Below are 21,339 nucleotides of genomic sequence, written 5' to 3'. Positions count from 1 at the left end.
CCAAGATTTTACTCGGCTGGGCACGTTGTTCAGTCAGACCATCATCAAGTCGAGGTAACCCTGGAGATCTTCTTCAGGCAGCAACTCTGTGTTTATATTACCCACGGCAACTCTCAGGTGGAAGAGATAGACAAGGATGTTATCAATACACGCATCGAGTCAAAGGACGGCCAAGGCAAAGGTGTCTCTGAGAAGCATCATGGCAGGAGCCAACTCCTCCTCAATTCTCTCGGTCTCCGCACCGATGTCAGTGTAGAATTCTGTTGACATAAACACATCAAGGGTCAATAACTGAAGCAAGAGGAGGCATACACACTCGGTCAAACAATGTGCATTTTAGCTTTGTGCACATTTGTGTGACGAAGTCTTCAACTTATTGCTCTAGGTCAGTTTTCTTCTTCAACGGCTCTGTGATCTGGTCGTTCAAGCTCTTCTTTTCCTCACTGAAGATTCTTGTCTTGGTGTTATACTTTGCCTCCCACTCGGCATATAAGTAGGTATTTTGTGGAAAGCTAGTTTTGAGTGCAATATCATGTCCTATCATATTTTTAAATCATGCACCATGACATTACATATATCAATATAAACAGAGTTCAAGTAACTCTAGTTTAATCATCTCGACACGTCATCTGTCATAGTTCAAGGATTTTCTTCACATACCCAAAGTTCGTAAAACACTGGACATGGTTTAAGCAGCACCACACAACTGTTCTTGACCATGGACACGGCTATTCAAATAGTTTGACACTTTGCAGAGGTTGCACACATTACCCACAAAACTCGGGGAACTTCCATGTCAATCCACAACTCGAGGTATATTACATACCTGAGGTAAGCACCCCAAACAATATCTTTCCCCCCACAACACTTAAGAAAGAGTCCACTCATTGGTACCCGACCATCATGATAATACATCACATTAAATAGGTACAACATTGTATATCAATGAGGGGACACAACAATGTGCTTGGTGTTTATAGAAATAGCCGTAATCATCCATTCCAGCATGACTCCGTATCGAGAGTGACCGAGTCACTCCCACCACTAGTAATGCAGTCTCTATGCTAGTATCGAGCACGGTAATCAACAAAGCTCTGTCCCACAAGGGGTAGTGTGGTTGTACATGTATGTTCGGACGGTCGACAAATTTTAAATCTAATCTGCTTTCAAAAACACACACTTAGCTTGCCTCGGTACACCTCTTCTTTGTCGAGTGGTTACCTAGCTCACCATCTACCACGGGCATTAGTGGCACCCCATGGGGTTTTCAGAAGTCTTTGATTAATCTCATGTTTCCATCTCAGTGCATAATCTCGTCCCACAACATAGCCAACTACTATAGCTCATACCAACTTCCCACCATCACAACTCTAAGTACGTTAGAGTCATGATCAATGCAAGTATCACGAGATATGCAACGGAGGCAAACCTAGCAATGTTGTCACCGCAATATCATGCATTTGAATGCAAGAAAAAAGTGCTATAATGTCATGCATTAAATGGTTTCATCAACATGGTCAAAGGGTTGCCTTCCTGGCTCAGCAAGGTCTTCAAGGTACTCAAACACTTCTCCTTCAACTCCTTCGTCGCAAATGTGATCATTTGTCCTAAAGTAATGGGGGGGAAATAAGACAATCGCAAAAATATAAAATAAAAAAGCACCTAGAAAAATGTTAACATTTTTTATAAAATACTAGGGTAAAAACTAAAAATATCATAATTCTTATTTTGAGGTTTGGACTAACAAAAATAGAGACATGGATTTATACAAGTGGATTTAAATGCTTGAATTTGAGTTAAATTTGAACAGTTCAGAAAGGTGTGAAGGGCATGTATGAAAACAACACCATTAAATAGGTGAGGATTTTAGAATAATTTAGGAGTTGGAATTATTTCATTTGGATAAATATTCAAATTTATGGAATTTTTGCAAAAACTGGAAAAACAGAAAAAGGAAAATTGCACTGTGCACTCGGTTGTATTGGGCACAACCGAGCCGGCCTAGAGGGGATTTAGCCCACCACAGAGTGTTACGCTCACACCGGCTGTGTTTAAACCTGGCGATTGGATCCCATCCGCAAGTGAGGGCGAGGGGTGGAGTCAGATTGGCATGTGGAGCCCACCTGTCATCTCCTACCTCGAGACCAAGAGCAGGGGAGCTCATCGATGGTGTTGTGGTCATTAGCAAGGCAAGCGCATGACACCGGCGAGCTCAGTGAGGGGTCATCGACCAGGTGGAGGTGGATTTGATCGCCGACGGCGAAGGACTTGATGGCGACGATTGAACCCGAGCGGTGACTGAGGAAGTGGAAGATGAACTGCTCGAGTCCGCATGCGACTAGTCAAACGGAGGGTGGTGTTAGATTCCTTGGAGAAATGTGGATCCGAGGAAGAAGGAATAAGTGTCGGGAGGGTCTATATTGTGAGGTCACTAAATAGACGAGGCGGCGGAGTTCAAGCTCGGGCGATGGTGGTGAGGATTGAGGGGCTCTAGCACTCGATTAGGGGTGAAGGGAGGCGGTAGAGGAGGAGAGAGTGGCCCGGGGTGGCCATAAATAGTCAGGGCACAGTGTACCATGGACGAAGCTCATCGACGCCCGTTGGGTAGGCTCTGGTGGGTGTTGGAGGGTCTAGGGGGTCCTGCATGTTGGAAATATGCCCTAGAGGAAATAATAAATTGGTTATTATTATTTTTCCTTGTCCATGATAATCATTTATTATCCATGCTAGAATTGTATTGATTGGAAACTCAAATACATGTGTGGATACATAGACAACACACTGTCCCTAGTGAGCCTCTAGTTGACTAGCTCGTTTATCAAAGATGGTCAAGGTTTCGTCGCCATAGACAAGTGTTGTCACTTGATAACAGGATCAGATCATTAGGACAATGATGTGATGGACAAGACCCAAACTATGAATGTAGCATATGATCGTGCCAATTTATTGCTACAGTTTTCTGCATGCCAATGTATGTGTTCCTATGGCCATGAGATCATGCAACTCCCGGACACCGCAAGAATACCTTGTGTGTATCAAACGTAGCAACGTAACTGGGTGACTATAAAGATACTCTACAGGTATCTCCGAAGGTGTGTGTTCGGTTGGCATGGATCAAGACTCGGATTTGTCACTTCGTATGATGGAGATGTATCTCGGGGCCACTCGGTAATACAACATCACAACAAGTCTTGCAAGCAATGTGACTAAGGAGTTAGTCACGGGATCTTGTATTACAGAATGAGTAAAGAGACTTGCCGATAACGAGATTCAATTAGGTATGGAAATACCGATGGTCGAATCTCGGGCAAGTAACAGACCGATGGACAACGGGAACGGCATACAAGATTAACTGAATCCTTGACATACAGGTTCAATTGATAGAGATCTTCATAGAATATATAGGATCCAATATGGGCATCCAGGTCCCGCTATTGGATATTGACCGGAGAGTGTCTCGGTAATGTCTACATAGGTTCTCGAACCCACAGGGTCTGCACACTTAAGGTTCGGTGACGTTTCGGTAGTATTGAGTTATGTATGTTGGTGGCCGAAAGTTGTTCGGAGTCCCGGATGAGATCCCGGATGTCACGAGGAGCTCTGGAATGGTCCAGAGGTAAAGATTGATATATAGGAATATTGCATTTGGCTTCCGAAAAGATTTTGGGTATTACCGGTAAAGTACTGAAGTGATGAATGGGTTCCGGGGTTTTACCGGGAGGGGGCACTCACCCGAGAGAGGACCTAATAGGCCTATGGGTGGCGCACCAGCTCCTAGTGGGCTCGTGAGTCCAGCCCAATAACCTATTTCGGCCAATGGAAAAAATAAAAGGAAAAAGGGAAAAAAGGGAGAAGGAGGTGGACAAGTGGGAAGGGAGCCCTCCACCAAACCGAATTGGAGGAGGACTCCTCCGCTTGGCTCGGCCGAAACCCTCCTACTTTGAGTAGGAGGCAAGGCAACCCTCCCTCATGTTCCTCCTATATATAGTGGAGATTTTGAGGGAAAACTACACGAGCAAATAGCCACGTGCTGCCCTCTCCTCCATAGATCGTCTCCCTCGTCTAGATTAGTCTGGCATAGCTTGGCGAAGCCCTGCTCGATTAGTTCACCAGCATCACCGCCACGTCATCGTGCTGACGGAGAATTCCGATACCTCTCCGCCCCTCTTGCTCGATCAAGAAGGCGGTGATCATCATCGAGCTGTGTGTGTGATCAATGCAGAGGTGTCGTCCGTTCGGCACTAGATCGAGATGGATCGTGATGAGATCGCGAGACGGATCGTGATGAGATCTCGGGATGGGCTGCTAATTGGGTCGCTAAGATGTTCCACTACATCAACCGTGTTATATACGCTTCCGCTTAGCAATCTACAAGGGTGTGTAGATACACTCTCCCCTCTCGTAGATGGTCATCACCATGGATAGGTATTGTGTTTGCGTAGGAATTTTTTATTTCCCATGCAACGTTCCTCAACAGTGGCATCATGAGCTAGGTCTATGCGTAGATGACATCTCGAGTAGAACACAAAGGAGTTTGTGGGTGTTGATGTTCAATGTGTGCCCTCCTTGGTCTTTTCTTGATTCGGCAGTATTATTGGATTCAAGCGGCCCGGACCAACATTACTCGTACGCTTACGAGAGACCGGTTTCATCGACTATCATGCAACTTGTTGCATAAAGATGACTTACGGGTGTTTGTTTCTTCAGCTTTAGTTGAATCAGATTTGATCGAGGCGGTCCTTGGAGAAGGTTAAATAGCAACTTGCATATCACCATTGTGGCTTTGCGTAAGTAAGATGCGACCATACTAGATACCCATAGTGACCACGTAAAATTTGCAACAACAAATTAGAGGACGTCTAACTTGTTTTTACACGGTATGCATGTGATGTTATATGGCCAAAGACATGATATGATATATTGGATGTATGAGATGATCATGTTGTAATAGATAAATATCGACTTGCACGTCGATGCTAAGGCAACCGGCACGAGCCATAGGGTTGTATTTAACTATTTTGCGCTTGGTGATGCTTTGCTTTATCGCTAGTAGTAGCTTTAGTAGTAACAGCATAGTTAGCGTGACAACCTCGATGGCAACACAATGATGGAGATCATGGTGTGGCGCTGGTGATGATGTACATCATGCAGGTGCTTTGGTGATGGAGATCACGAAGCACAACTTCATGGCCATATCGTGTCACTTATGATTTGCATGTGATGTTAATCATTTTAAGCACCTTGTTTCGCTTAGGACGATGGTAGCATTATAAGGTGATCCCTCACTAAAATTTCAAGATAAAATTGTGTTCTCCCCGACTGTGCACCGTTGCGACAGTTCGTCGTTTCGAGACACCACGTGATGATCGGGTGTGATAGACTCTAAATTCACATACAACGGGTGCAAAACAGTTGGACACGCGGAACACTCGGGTTAAACTTGACGAGCCTAGCATGTACAGACAAGGCCTTGGAACACAAGAGACCGAAAGGTCGAGCATGAATCATATAGTTGATATGATCAACATGGATATGTTCACCATTGAAACTAAACTCAACTCACATGATGATGGGACTTGAGTTAGTGAATTTGGATCATGCGACACTCAAATGACTAGAGGGATGTCAATTTGAGTGGGAGTTCTTAAGTAATATGATTAATTGAACTCATTGTCATGAACATAGTTAAAAGGTCTTTACAAATTATGTTGTAGCTTGCGCAGTAGCTCTACTATTTTTGATACGTTCCTAGAGAACATTTAGTTGAAAGATGATAGTAGCAATTATGCGGACTAGGTCCGAAAACTGAGGATTGTCCTCATTGATGCAGAGAAGGCTTATTTCCTTAATGCACCGCTTGGTGTGCTGAACCCCGAGCGTTGTCTGTAGATGTTGCGAACATCTCACATACAGGTTTTTGATGACTACGTGATAGTTCAGTGCATAATGCTTAAACGGCTTAGAATTGAGGCGTCGAAGACGTTTCGAACGTCATGGGACACATGAGATGTTCCAAGAGATGGAATTGGGATTTCAGGCTCGTGCCCGTGTTAAGAGGTATAAGACCTCCCACAAGATTCTTTGTCTACAAAGTAAGGGAGAAAAGCTCAATCGTTGAGTATGTGGTCAGATTGTCTCGGTACTACAATCGCTTGAATCGAGTGGGAGTTAATCTTCCAGATAAGATAGTGATTGACATAGTTCTCCAAAGTCACTGCCACCAAGCTACAGAGCTTTGTGATGAACTATAACATATCAGGGATAGGGATGATGATCCTTAAGCTATTCGCGATGTTTGACAATGCGAAGGTAGAAATCAAGTAGGAGCATCAAGTGTTGATGGTTAGTAAATCAACTAGTTTCGAGAAGGGCAAGGGCAAGAAGGGATACTTCATGAAAGGCAAACCAGTTGCCGCTCTAGTGAAGAAACCCAAGGTTAAACCCAAACCCGAGATTAAGTGCTTCTATTATGAGGGGAACGGTCACTGCAGCGGAACTACCCTAGTTACTTGGTAGATGAGAAGGCTAGCAAAGTCGACAAAATTATATTGGATATACATGATATTGATGTGTACTTTACTAGTACTCCTAGTAGCACCAGGCTAATAGATACTGGTTCGGTTGCTAAGTGTTAGTAACTCGAAATAAAAGCTATGGAATAAACGGATACTAGCAAGGGTGAGGTGATGATTTGTGTTGGAAGAAACTTCAAGGTTGATGTGATCAAACATCACACGCTCCCTCTATTATCAGGATTAGTGTTGAACCTAAATAAATTTTATTTGGTGTTTGCGTTGAGCATGAACATGATTAGATCGTGTTTATTGCAATATGATTATTCATTTAAAGAGAATAATGGTTATTCTATTTGCTTGAATAAATACCTTCAATAGTTTATTGAGTCGCGATCGTAGTGATACACATGTTCATGATATTGATGCCAAAAGATACAAAGTAGCAATGATAGTACCACTTACTTGTGGCACTCCCGCTTGAGTCATATTGGTGTAAAATGCATGAAGAAGCTCCATACTGATGGATCTTTGGACTCACTCGTTTTTGAATCGTTTGAGACATGTGAGTCATGCCTATTGGTGGAAACGCATGAAGAAACTCCATGCAGATAGATCGTTTGGACTCACTTGATTTAGAATCACTTGAGACATGCAAATCATGCCTCATGGTTAAGATGACCGAAGGCCTCGTTTTCTAGTGAGGTGAAAAAAACAAAGTAACTTATTGCAAGTAGTACATTTTGATGTATGCAGTCCAATGAGTGCTGATGCACGCGGTGGATACCGTTATGTTCTTATTTCACAGATGATTTGAGTAGATACTGTTGTTGGAAATATGCCCTAGAGGCAATAATAAAATGGTTATTATCATATTTCCTTGTTCATGATAATCGTCTATTGTTCATGCTATAATTGTATTAACAGGAAACAGTGATACATGTGTGACTAAATAGATCACAATGTGTCCCTAGCAAGCCTCTAGTTGGCTAGCTCGTTAGTCAATAGATGATCATGGTTTCCTGGTCATGGGCATTAGATGTCATTGATAATGGGATCACATCATTGGGAGAATGACGTGATGGACAAGACCCAATCCTAAGCGTCGCACTAGATCGTATTGTTCGTATGCTAAAGCTTTTCTAATCTCGTGTGTCTTTTCCTATGACCGTGAGATTGTGCAACTCCCGGATACCGTAGGAGTGCTTTGGGTGTATCAAACGTCACAACATAACTGGGTGACTATAAAGGTGCACTACGGGTACCTCTGAAAGTGTCTGTTGGGTTGGTACGAATCGAGATCGGGATTTGTCACTCCGTGTGACGGAGAGGTATCTCTGGGCCCACTCGGTAGAACATCATCATGAGCTCAATGTAACTAAGGAGTTAGTCACAGGATAAAGTGCTACGGAACGAGTAAAGAGACTTACCGGTAACGATATTGAACAAGGTATAGGTATACCGACGCTCGAATCTCGGGCAAGTTATATACCGACAAACAAAGGGAATTGTATACGGGATTGATTGAATCCTTGACATTGTGGTTCATCCGATGAGATCATCATGAAGCAAGTGGGAGCCACCATGGGTATCCAGACCCCGCTGATGCTTATTGGCCAGAGAGGTGTCTCGGTCATGTCTACCTGTCTCCCGAACCCGTAGGGTCTACACACTTAAGGTTCGATGACGCTAGGGTTATAGGGAATTGTAATACGAGGTTACCGAAAGTTGTTCAGAGTCCCGTATGAGATCCCGGAAGTCACGAGGAGCTCCGGAATGGTCCGGAGGTAAAGATTGATATATAGGACGGATGGTTTCAAACACCGGAAGTGTTTCGGGCGTCACCGGTAACGTACCGGGACCACCGAAAAGGGTTCCGGAGGTCCACCGGGAGGGGCCACCAGCCCCAAAAGGTGACAGGGGACAAAAGGTGGAAGGGAACCAGCCCAGAGTGGGCTGGTGCGCCTCCCACCAGGGGCCCAAGGTGCAGGGGAGAGGGAAGGGGGGCAAACCCTAAGCCAGGTGGGCCTAAGACCCACCAGGGGTGCGCCACACCCCTCCTCCCCTCGTGGCCGCCACCTCCTGGCGCAGATGGGGGCTGCCACACGCCTTGGGGGTGGGAACCCTAAGGGTTGCGCCCCCTCCCTCTCCCCCTATATATAGTTGAGGTTTGGGGCTGTTTTGAGACACAGTTTTCCCTCTCCCTCGGCGCAGCCCTGCTCTTCTTTGTCCTCCTCTCTGCCGGTGCTTGGCGAAGCCCTGCCGGGAGACCTCTTCTCTCCGTCGACACCATGCCGTCGTGCTGCCGGAGATCTTCCCCAACCTCTCCCTCCTCCTTGCTGGATCAAGGTGTGGGAGACGTCACCGGGCTGCACGTGTGTTGAACGCGGAGGTGTCGTGGTTCGGCACTAGATCGGAATCACACCGCAATCTGAATCGCCACGAGTATGACTCCATCAACCGCGTTCTAGTAACGCTTCCGCTTAGTGATCTTCAAAGGTATGAAGATGCTCTCAGCCCTCTCTCGTTGCTGGTCTCTCCATAGGAAGATCTGAATATGCGTAGGAAATGTTTTGAATTTATGATACGTTCCCCAATAGTGGCATCCGAACCAGGTTTTCTATGCGTAGATTCTATGCACGAGTAGAACACAAAAGGTTGTGGGCGATGATTTGTCAATTGCTAGCCACTACTAGTCTTATTCTTTTCCGGCGGTATTGTGGGATGAAGCGTCCCGGACCGACCTTACACGTACACTTACGTGAGACTGGTTCCACCGACAGACATGCACATCGTGCATAAAGGTGGCTAGCGGGTGTCTGTCTCTCCTACTCTAGTCGGATTGGATTTGATGAAAAGGGTCCTTATGAAGGGTAAATAGCTTTGGCATATCATCGTTGTGGCTGTCACGTAGGTAAGAAAGCGTTCTTGCTAGAAACCAAAATCAGCCACGTAAAACTTGCAACAACAATTAGAGGACGTCTAACTTGTCTTTGCACGGTTTGACATGTGATGTGATATGGCCAAAGTCGTGATGTTGCATGTATGATGTATGAGATGATCATGTTATTGTAATAGGTTTCACGACTTGCATGTCGATGAGTATGACAACCGGCAGGAGCCATAGGAGTTGTCTTAATTTATTGTATGAAATGCAACGCCATGTGCTTACTACTTTTACTTCATTGCTAACGGTTAGCTATAGTAGTAGTGATAGCAGTAGTTGGCGTGACGACTTCACGGAGACACGATGATGGAGATCATGATTATGGAGATCATGGTGTCACGCCGGTGACAATGATGATCATGCGATGCCTGAAGATGGAGATCAAAAGAGCAAAGATGATAATGGCCATATCATGTCACTATATGATTGCATTGTGATGTTTATCATGTTTTTCATCTTATTGCTTAGAACGACGATAGCATAATAAGATGATCCCTCTTAAAATTTTGAGAACATATTCCCCTAAGTGTGCACCGTTGCGAAGGATCGTTGTCTTGAAGCACCACGTGATGATCGGGTCTGATAGATTCTAACGTTCGCATACAACGGCTATAAGCCAGATTTACACACGCGAAACACCTAGGTTGACTCGACGAGCTTAGCATGTACAGACATGACCTCAAATACAAGAGACTGAAAGGTCGAACATGAGTCGTATGGTTGAATACAATCAGCATGAAGTTTCTCACCATGGTGACTAGTCCGTCTCACGTGATGATCGGACACGGGTTAGTCAACATGGATCATGTATCACTTAGATGACTAGAAGGATGTCGATTTAAGTGGGAGTTCATACTTAATTTGATTAAATGAACTTAGTCATGAAATTAGTCTAAAAGTTGTCTTTATAAATATTGTAGATGGCCAACGTCAACCTCAATTTCAACGCATTCCTAGAGAAAAACAAGCTGAAAGATGATGGTAGCAACTATGCGGACTGGGTTCGCAACTTGAAGCTCATCCTTGAAGCAGCTAAAAAGGCTTATGTCCTTGATGCACCGCTAGGTGACCCTCCCGCTCCCGCAGCGGCCCAAGACATTCTGAATGTCTGGCAAACGCGGAGTGATGACTACTCTCTGGTTAGGTGTGGCATGTTATACAGTTTAGAGACGGGGCTCCAAAGGCGTTTTGAGCAACACGGTGCATATGAGATGTTCCAAGAGCTGAAGCTAGTTTTTCAAGCTCATGCCCGTGTCGAGAGATATGAAGTCTCCGACAAGTTCTTTAGTTGTAAGATGGAGGAGAATAGTTCTGTCAGTGAGCACATACTCAAAATGTCTAGGTTACACGGTCGTCTGACTTCACTTGGAGTCGAACTTCCGGATGATGCTATAATTGACAGAATCCCCCAGTCTCTCCCACCAAGCTACAAAGGTTTTGTGTTGAACTACAACATGCAAGGGATGGATAAGACCATTCCCGAGTTGTACTCGATACTCAAGTCTGCAGAAGTAGAAATCAAGAAAGAGCATCAAGTGTTGATGGTCAACAAGACCACTAGTTTCAAGAAGGGCAAGGGTAAGAAGAACTTCAAGAAAGACGGCAAAGTCGTTGCCGCGCCCGGTAAGCCAGATGCCGGGAAGAAGAAAAAGAATGGACCCAAACCTGAGACTGAGTGCTTATATTGCAAGGGAAAGGGTCACTGGAAGCGGAACTGCCCCAAATACTTAGCGGACAAGAAGGCCGGCAACGTTAAAGGTATATGTGATATACATGTTATTGATGTGTACCTTACCAGCGCTCGTAGTAGCTCCTGGGTATTTGATACCGGTGTTGTTGCTCACATTTGAAACTCAAAGCAGGAACTGCGGAATAAGCGGAGACTGGCCAAGGACGAGGTGACGATGCGCGTCGGGAATGGCTCCAAGGTCGATGTGATCGCCGTCGGCACACTACCTCTACATCTACCGTCGGGATTAGTTTTAAACCTTAATAATTGTTATTTAGTACCAGCTTTGAGCATGAACATTGTATCAGGGTCTTGCTTAATGCGAGACGGCTACTCATTTAAGTCAGAGAATAATGGTTGTTCTATTTATATGAGTGATATGTTTTATGGTCATGCTCCGCTGGTGAATGGTTTATTCTTGATGAATCTCGATCGTGATGTTACGCATATTCATAGTGTGAGTACCAAAATATGTAAAGTTGATAATGATAGTCTCACATACTTGTGGCACTGCAGCCTTGGTCATATCGGCATTAAGCGCATGAAGAAGCTCCATACTGATCGGCTATTAGAGTCTCTTGACTTTGAATCATTTGACACATGCGGAACTTGCCTCATGGGCAAGATGACTAAGACTCCATTCTCAGGAATAATGGAGAGAGCAACCGACTTATTGGAAATAATACATAATGATGTGTGTGGTCCAATGAACGTTGAAGCTCGCGGTGGCTATCATTATGTTCTCACTCTCACCGATGATTTGAGTAGGTATGGGTATATGTACTTGATGAAGCACAAATCTGAGACGTTTGAAAAGTTCAAGGAATTTCAGAGTGAGGTCGAGAATCAACGTGACAGAAAAATTAAGTATCTACGATCTGATCGTGGAGGAGAATATTTGAGTCACGAATTTGGCACACACCTAAGAAAGTGTGGAATCGTTTCACAACTGACGCCGCCTGGCACACCGCAACGCAACGGAGTGTCTGAACGTCGTAATCGCACTTTATTAGATATGGTACGATCTATGATGTCTCTTACCGACTTACCGCTATCATTTTGGGGATACGCATTAGAAACTGCAGCATTCACTTTAAATAGGGCACCGTCTAAATCCGTTGAGACGACACCGTATGAACTATGGTTTGGCAAGAAACCTAAGTTGTCGTTTCTTAAAGTTTGGGGCTGCGATGCTTATGTGAAGAAACTTCAACCAGAAAAGCTCGAACACAAAGCGGAGAAATGCGTATTCATAGGATACCCTAAGGTAACTATTGGGTATACCTTCTATCTTAGATCCAAAGGTAAAACCTTTGTTGCCAAGAACGGATCCTTTCTAGAGAAAGAGTTTCTCTCGAAAGAAGTAAGTGGGAGGAAGGTAGAACTTGATGAGTTAATTACACCCCCTCTCGAACAGGAAAGTAGCACAGCGCGGGAAGTTGTTCCTGTGGCGCCTACACCGACTGAAGAGGAAGTTAATGATAATGATCATGAAGCTTCAGATCAAGTTACTACTAAGCCGCGAAGGTCCACAAGGGTACGCTCCGCACCAGAGTGGTACAGCAACCCTGTAATGGAAATTATGTTGTTAGACAACGGTGAACCTTCGAACTATGAAGAAGCAATGGCGGGCCCGGATTCCAACAAATGGCTTGAAGCTATGAAATCCGAGATAGGATCCATGTATGAGAACAAAGTATGGACTTTGGTGGACTTGCCCGATGACCGGCGAGCCATAGAAAATAAATGGATCTTCAAGAACAAGACTGATGCAAACGGTAATGTAACCGTTTATAAAGCTCGACTTGTCACAAAGGGTTTTCGACAAATTCAAGAAATTGACTACGAAGAGACTTTCTCTCCCATAGCAAAGCTGAAATCAGTCTGAATCATGTTAGCAATTGCCGCCTTTTATGATTATGAAATTTGGCAAATGGACGTCAAAACAGCGTTCCTTAACGGGAACCTTAAGGAAGAGTTGTATATGATGCAACCAGAAGGTTTTGTCGACCCTAAGGGTGCTAACAAAGTGTGCAATCTCCAGTGCTCCATCTATGGGTTGGTGCAAGCATCTCGGAGTTGGAACATTCGCTTTAATGAGGTGATTAAAGCGTTTGGGTTCATACAGGTTTATGGAGAAGCTTGTCTGTACAAGAAAGTGAGTGGGAGCTCTATAGCTTTCCTCATACTGTATGTGGATGACATATTATTGATGGGGAATAATATAGAGATGTTGGAGAGCATAAAGGCATATTTGAACAAGAGTTTTTCAATGAAGGACCTTGGAGAAGCTGCATACATATTAGGCATCAAGATCTATAGAGATAGATCGAGACGCCTCATAGGTCTTTCGCAAAGTACATACCTTGACAAGATATTGATGAAGTTCAATATGGAAAACTCAAAGGAAGGGTTCTTGCCAGTTTTGCAAGGTATGAGATTGAGTAAGACTCAGTCGCCGACCACGGCAGCAGACAGAGAGAAGATGAGTTATGTCCCCTACGCATCAGCCGTAGGCTCTCTTATGTATGCCATGTTGTGTACCAGACCTGATATAAACCTTGCCATAAGTTTGGTAGGGAGGTACCAAAGTGATCCCGGTATGGAACACTGGACAACGGTCAAGAATATCCTTAAGTACCTGAAAAGGACTAAGGAAATGTTTCTCGTTTATGGAGGTGACGAAGAGCTCGTCGTAAAGGGTTACGTCGACGCTAGCTTCGACACAGATCCCGATGACTCTAAGTCACAGACCGGATACGTATATGTTTTTAATGGTGGGGCAGCGAGCTGGTGCAGCAACAAGCAAGAAGTCGTGGCAGCATCTACATGTGAAGCGGAGTACATAGCTGCTTCAGAAGCAGCTCATGAAGGAATTTGGATGAAGGAACTCATCACCGACCTTGGAGTGGTTCCAAGCGCGTCGGGTCCAATGACACTCTTCTGTGATAACACTGGGGCCATTGCCATAGCCAAGGAGCCCAGGTTTCACAGGAAGACGAAGCACATTAACGCCGCTACAACTCCATCCAGGACCATGTCCGGAGTGGAGTAATAGAAATTTGTAAAGTACACACGGATCTGAATGTCGCAGACCCGTTGACTAAACCTCTTCCACGAGCAAAACATGATCAACACCATAATGCTATGGGTGTTCGATACATCACAATGTCACTAGATTATTGACTCTAGTGCAAGTGGGAGACTGTTGGAAATATGCCCTAGAGGCAATAATAAAATGGTTATTATCATATTTCCTTGTTCATGATAATCGTCTATTGTTCATGCTATAATTGTATTAACAGGAAACAGTGATACATGTGTGAATAAATAGATCACAATGTGTCCCTAGCAAGCCTCTAGTTGGCTAGCTCGTTAGTCAATAGATGATCATGGTTTCCTGGTCATGGGCATTAGATGTCATTGATAACGGGATCACATCATTGGGAGAATGATGTGATGGACAAGACCCAATCCTAAGCGTAGCACTAGATCGTATTGTTCATATGCTAAAGCTTTTCTAATGTCAAGTGTCTTTTCCTTCGACCGTGAGATTGTGCAACTCCCGGATACCGTAGGAGTGCTTTGGGTGTATCAAACGTCACAACGTAACTGGGTGACTATAAAGGTGCACTATGAGTACCTCTGAAAGTGTCTGTTGGGTTGGTACGAATCGAGATCGGTATTTGTCACTCCGTGTGACGGAGAGGTATCTGTGGGCCCACTCGGTAGAACATCATCATGAGCTCAATGTAACTAAGGAGTTAGTCACAGGATGACATGCTACGGAACGAGTAAAGAGACTTACCGGTAACGAGATTGAACAAGGTATAGGTATACCGACGATCGAATCTCGGGCAAGTTCTATATCGACAGACATAGGGAATTGTATACGGGATTGATTGAATCCTTGACATCGTGGTTCATCCGATGAGATCATCGTGAAGAAAGTGGGAGCCACCATGGGTATCCAGACCCCGCTGATGGTTATTGGACAGAGAGGTGTCCCGGTCATGTCTACCTGTCTCCCGAACCCGTAGGGTCTACACACTTAATGTTCGATGACGCTAGGGTTATAGGGAATTGTTATATGAGGTTATCGAAACTTGTTCGGAGTACTGGATGAGATCCCGGACGTCACGAGGAGCTCCGGAATGGTCCGGAGTTAAGGATTGATATATAGGACGGAAGGTTTCGGACACCGGAAGTGTTTCGGGCGTCACCGGTAACGTACCGGGACCACCGGAAAGGGTTCCGGAGGTCCACCGGGAGGGGCCACCAGCCCCAAAAGGTGACATGGGCCAAAAGGTGGAAGGGAACAAGCCCAGAGTGGGCTAGTGCGCCTCCCACCAAGGGCCCAAGGCGCAGGGGAGAGGGAAGGGGGGGCAAACCCTAAGCCAGGTGGGCCTAAGGCCCACTAGGGGTGCGCCACACCCCTCCTCCCCTCCTGGCCGCCACCTCTTGGCCAAGATGGGGGCTGCCGCACCCCTTGGGGGTGGGAACCCTAAGGGCTGCGCCCCCTCCCTCTCCCCCTATATAGAGTTGAGGTTTGGGGCTGTTTTGAGACACAGTTTTCCCTCTCCCTCGGCGCAGCCGTGCTCTTCTTTCTCCTCCTCTCTGTCGGTGCTTGGCGAAGCCCTGCCGGGAGACCTCGTCTCTCCATCGACACCATGTCGTCGTGCTGCCAGAGATCTTCCCCAACCTCTCCCTCCTCCTTGCTGGATCAAGGTGCAGGAGACGTCACCGGGCTGCACGTGTGTTGTACGCGGAGGTGCCGTGGTTCGGCACTAGTTCGGAATCACACCGCAATCTGAATCACCGCGAGTATGACTCCATCAACCGCATTCTAGTAACGCTTCCGCTTAGAGATCTTCAAAGGTATGAAGATGCTCTCACCCCTCTCTTGTTGCTGGTATCTCCATAGGAAGATCTGAATATGCGTAGGAAATTTTTTGAATTTATGCTACGTTACCCAACAACTGGTATATTTACTTGATGAAAAACAAATATGAATTATTGAAAGGCTCAAGTAATTTTAGAGTGAAGTTGAAGATCATCGTGACAAGAGAATAAAATGTCTATGATATGATCATAGAGATGAATATCTAAGTTGCGAGTTTGGTACACATTTAAGACAATGTGGAAATTTTATCACAACGAATGCCACCTGGAACACCATGGTGTGATGGTGCGTCCAAACGTCATAGCCGCACCATATTGGATCTGGTGTGCACTATGATGTCTCTTATTGAATTACCACTATCGTTTTTGGGTTAGGCATTAGAGACAACCGCATTCACTTTAAATAGGGCACCACGTAATTCTGTTGAGATTACACCATATGAACTATGGTTTAGAGAAACCTAACCTGTCGTTTCTTAAAAGTTTGGAGTTGCGATGCTTATGTGAAAAAAATCAGTCTAATAAGCTCGAACCCAGAGTGGATAAATGCATCTTCATAGGATACCCAAAATAGATGGGTATATCTCCTATCTCAGATCCGGAAGCAAAGTGTTTGTTTCTAGAAACGGGTCCTTTCTCGAGGAAAAGTTTCTCTGGAAATAATTGAGTGGGAGGATGGTGGAACTTGATGAGATTGTTGAACCGTCACTTCAACCGGTGTGTAGCAGGGCGGATTGTTCCTGTAGCGCCTACGCCAATTGAAGTTGTTCCTGTAGCGCCTACGCCAATTGAAGTGGAACCTAATGATAGTGATCATGAAGCTTCGGATCAAGTTACTACAAACCTCGTAGGTCGACAAGGTCATGTATTGCTATAGAGTGGTACGGTAACCCTGTCTTGGAGGTCATGTTATTGGACAACAATGAACCTACGAGCTATGGGTAAGTGATGGTGGGCCCGGATTTTGACAAATGGCAGGAGGCCATGAAATCTGAGAGAGCATCCATGTATGAAAAGAAAGTGTGGACTTAGAAGAACTACTTGATGGTCGTAAGACAATTAAGTACAGATGTATCTTTAAAAGGAAGACATACGATGATGGTGAAAAGTCACCATTAAGAAAGCTTGACTTGTCGCAAAGATGTTTTCGACAAGTTCAGAGAGTTGACTATGATGAGAATTTCTCACTCGTAGTGATGCTAAAAGTGTGTTGGATTTTTGTTAGCAGTTGTTGCATTATTTACGAAATCTTAAAGATAGGATGTTAAAACATTGTTTCCTCGACGGTTTCCTTGAGGAAAGGTCGTATGTGATACAACAAGAAGGTTTTGTCGATGCTACGGATGCTAACAAGTATGCAAGCTCCAGCGATCCTTCTCTGGACTGGAGCAAGCATCTCATAGTTGGATTATACGCTTTGATGAGCTGATCAAAGCTTTTGGGTTTATACAAGGTTTATGAGAAACTTGTATTTCCAAACAAGTGAGTGGGAGCACTATAGAATTTTTGATTAGTATATGTGGTTGACATATTGTTGATCGAAAATAATGTAGAATTTCTAGAAAGCATAAAGTGTTGTTTGAAAGGAGTTTTTCAAAGGAAAACCTGGATTGATCTACTTGAACATTGAGCATCAAGGTCTATAGAGATAGATCAAAACACTTAATAGAACTTTCAAATGAATACATACCGTGACAAGATTTTGAAGAAGTTCAAAATAGATCAGTCAGAGAAAAAGTTCTTGGTTGTGTTATAAGGTGTGAGTATTGAGTAAGACTCAAAACCTGACCACGACAGAAGAAAGAGAAAGCACGAAGGTCGTCCCCTATGCATTAGCCGTAGGCTCTATAGTATGCTATGTTGTCTACCGCACCTGATGTGTGTCTTGTCGTGAGTCTGTTAAGGGGTACAAAGAGTGATCCAGGATTGAATCACTGAATATTGGTCAAATTTATCCTTAGTAACTAGTAGACTAAGGAATTTTTCTTGATTATGGAGGTGATAAAGAGTTCGTCATAAAGGGTTGCGTGATGCAAGCTTTGACACTTATCTGGAGAACTCTGAGTAGTAAATCGGATTCATATAGTGGAGCAGGCATTTGGAATAGCTCCAAATGACGCGTGGTAGGAGCATCTATAGGATGACATAGAGATTTGTAAAGCACACATGGATCTGAAAGGTTCAGACCCGTTGACTAAAAACCTCTCTCACAAGCAAGACATGATCGCACCCAGAACTGTATGATGTTAGATTCATTACAATCGCATAGTGATGTGAACTAGATTATTGACTCTAGTGCAAGTGGGAGACTGTTGGAAATATGCCCTAGAGGCAATAATAAATTGGTTATTATTATATTTCCTTGTTCATGATAATCGTTTATTATCCATGCTAGAATTGTATTGATTGGAAACTCAAATACATGTGTGGATACATAGACAACACACTGTCCCTAGTGAGCCTCTAGTTGACTAGCTCGTTGATCAAAGATGGTCAAGGTTTCCTGACCATAGACAAGTGCTGTCACTTGATAACGGGATCACATCATTAGGAGAATGATGTGATGCACAAGACCCCAACTATGAACTTAGCATATGATCGTGTCAGTTTATTGCTATTGTTTTCTACATGTCAATGTATCTGTTCCTATGACCATGAGATCATGCAACTCCCGGACACCGGAGGAATACCTTGTGTGTATCAAACGTTGCAACGTAACTGGGTGACTATAAAGGTGCTCTACAGATATCTCTGAAGGTGTGTGTTGGGTTGGCATGGATCAAGACTGGGATTTGTCACTCCATATGACGGAGAGGTATCTCGGGGCCCACTTGGTAATACAACATAATAGCAAGCCTTGCAAGGAATGTGACTAAGGAGTTAGTCATGGGATCTTGTACTCCCTCCAGTCCTTTTTAGTCTGCATATAAGTTTTGTCTCAAGTCAAAGTACCTCTACTTTGACCAAATTTACAGAAAAAATTATCAACATTCACCATGGCAAATTAATATTGTTAGATTCTTTAGGAAATGTTGTTTCATAATGTATATATTTGGTATTATAGATATTGCTATCTTATAATATAAATTTGGTCAAACTTTACAAAGTTTTACTTGACCAAAATCTAATACGCGAAGTAAAAAGGACCGGAGGGAGTATTACGGAACGAGTAAAGAGACTTGTCGGTCACGAGATTGAACTAGGTATGGAAATACCAACGAGCGAATCTCGGGCAAGTAACATACCGATGGACAAAGGGAATGGCGTACGGGATTAACTGAATCCTTGACATAGAGGTTCAACCAATAGATATCTTCGTAGAATATGTACGATCCAATATGGGCATCCAGGTACCGCTATTGGATATAGACCGAAGAGTGTCTCGGTCATGTCTTCATAGTTCTCGAACCCGCACGGTCTGCACACTTAAGGTTCGGTGACATTTCAGTAGTATTGAGTTATCTATGTTGGTGACCGAAAGTTGTTCGGAGTCCCGAATGAGATCCCGAACGTCACGAAGAGCTCCGAAATGGTCCGGACGTAAAGATTGATATATAGGAATGTTGCATTTGGCTTCCGGAAAGATTTCGGGCTTTACCGGTAAAGTACCGGGAGTGACGAATTGGTTCCAGGGTTTTATCGGGAGGGGCCACTCACCCGGGAGAGGACCTAATAGGACTACGGGTGGCGCACCTGCCCTTAGTGGGCTGGTGAGGCCAGCCCAATAACCTATTTTGACCAAAGGCAAAAATAAAAGGAAAAAGGAAAAAAAGGGGGGGAAGGAGGTGGACAAGTGGGAAGGGAGTCCTCCACCAAACCGAATTAGAGGAGGACTCCTCCCCTTGGCTCGGCCGAAACCCTCCTACTTTGAGTAGGAGGCAAGGCAACCCTCCCTCTTGTTCCTCCTATATGTAGTGGAGGTTTTGAGGGCAAACTACACCGGAAAATAGCCATGTGCTGCCCTCTCCTCCATAGATCGTCTCCTTTGTCTAGATTAGTCCAGCATAGCTTGGCGAAGCCCTGCTGGATTAGTTCACCACCATCACCGCCGCACCATCATGCTGCCTGAGAATTCAGCTACCTCTCCGCCCCTCTTGCTCGATCAAGAAGGCGGTGTTTGTCATCGAGTTGTATGTGTGCTGAACGCGGAGGTGTCGTCCGTTCGGCACTAGATCGGGATGGATAGTGATGGGATCGCGGCACGGATCATGATGAGATCGCGGGACGGGCTGCGATTTGGATCGCAAAGATGTTCCACTACATCAACCGCATTATATACGCTTACGCTTAGCGATCTACAAGGGTCTGTACATACACTCTCCCCTCTCGTAGATGGTCATCACCATGGATATGTATTGCGTGTGCCTAGGATTTTTTTTGTTTCCCATGCAAAATTCCCCAACATTGTAGTGCTTGCGGGGGTGGCATAGGCCGTTGGGAAGGGAGAGAAGGAGCGGAACAAGGCTGAGGCAGGCCCCGTACGTGAATAGTGAATGACGAGCTTGGCAGAGGGAAGATCATGGCGAGTGGGGAAGGGTTCGGCCGAGTGAAGTGTCACGGATCCGATGTGGCCTTAGGGGACACGATCCCTTTGCCCTAGGGTGTGGGGATCCTCGGGGTGGTTGAGATACAGTGCGGGTGGGTACTGTAGCACGCTCCAAAGCACACTTTTGGCATGCCATGTCATTCCTCTTGCGTCCTCAGTGTGGCCACTTGTGTCTAGAGAGTCTAGGGTGTAGTAAACAATGTAGGAGATGCTTTGGATGCCCTCGAGAGTGAAGGAAAGAGGGGAGATGCCAAGAGAAAGAGAGTGGTTCGTAGTCCTGGGATCTAGATTTGGGTTTTACCCCACTCAATCATTGAGCCTTGGCGGGGGTGAGTTACTCGAGGTAGATTGGGACTAGGTGAGTGTCGGTGAATACTCACAACATATGCCCTAGGTAGGCTTAAGTCGGTGAGAACCGAAGGGGCAAAGGTGGGCGCTGGGAACGAGGTTGGTACACGCATGGGACGCACGATGTACCCAGGTTCAGGGCTCTCCGTAGAGATAATACCCCTAATCCTGCCGTAATGTTTGATGTATAGGAACGACTACAATGTCGCTCCTGGAGCTGTGTTGGGAGGAGGAAGAGGGGAGCAGCCGGCTCGTCTCTACCTCTCTCTCTGTGGTTGGTGAATGTGTTGTGTTGAATGACTGGTGAAGGATCGGCCCCCTTGCATGGAGGGCGACCGGGGGTTTTATAGACGAA

The sequence above is a fragment of the Hordeum vulgare genome, chromosome 5H (assembly GCF_904849725.1).
Source record: "Hordeum vulgare subsp. vulgare chromosome 5H, MorexV3_pseudomolecules_assembly, whole genome shotgun sequence".
NCBI classification, from domain to species: domain Eukaryota; kingdom Viridiplantae; phylum Streptophyta; class Magnoliopsida; order Poales; family Poaceae; genus Hordeum; species Hordeum vulgare.
This window is presented reverse-complemented; position numbering follows the sequence as displayed.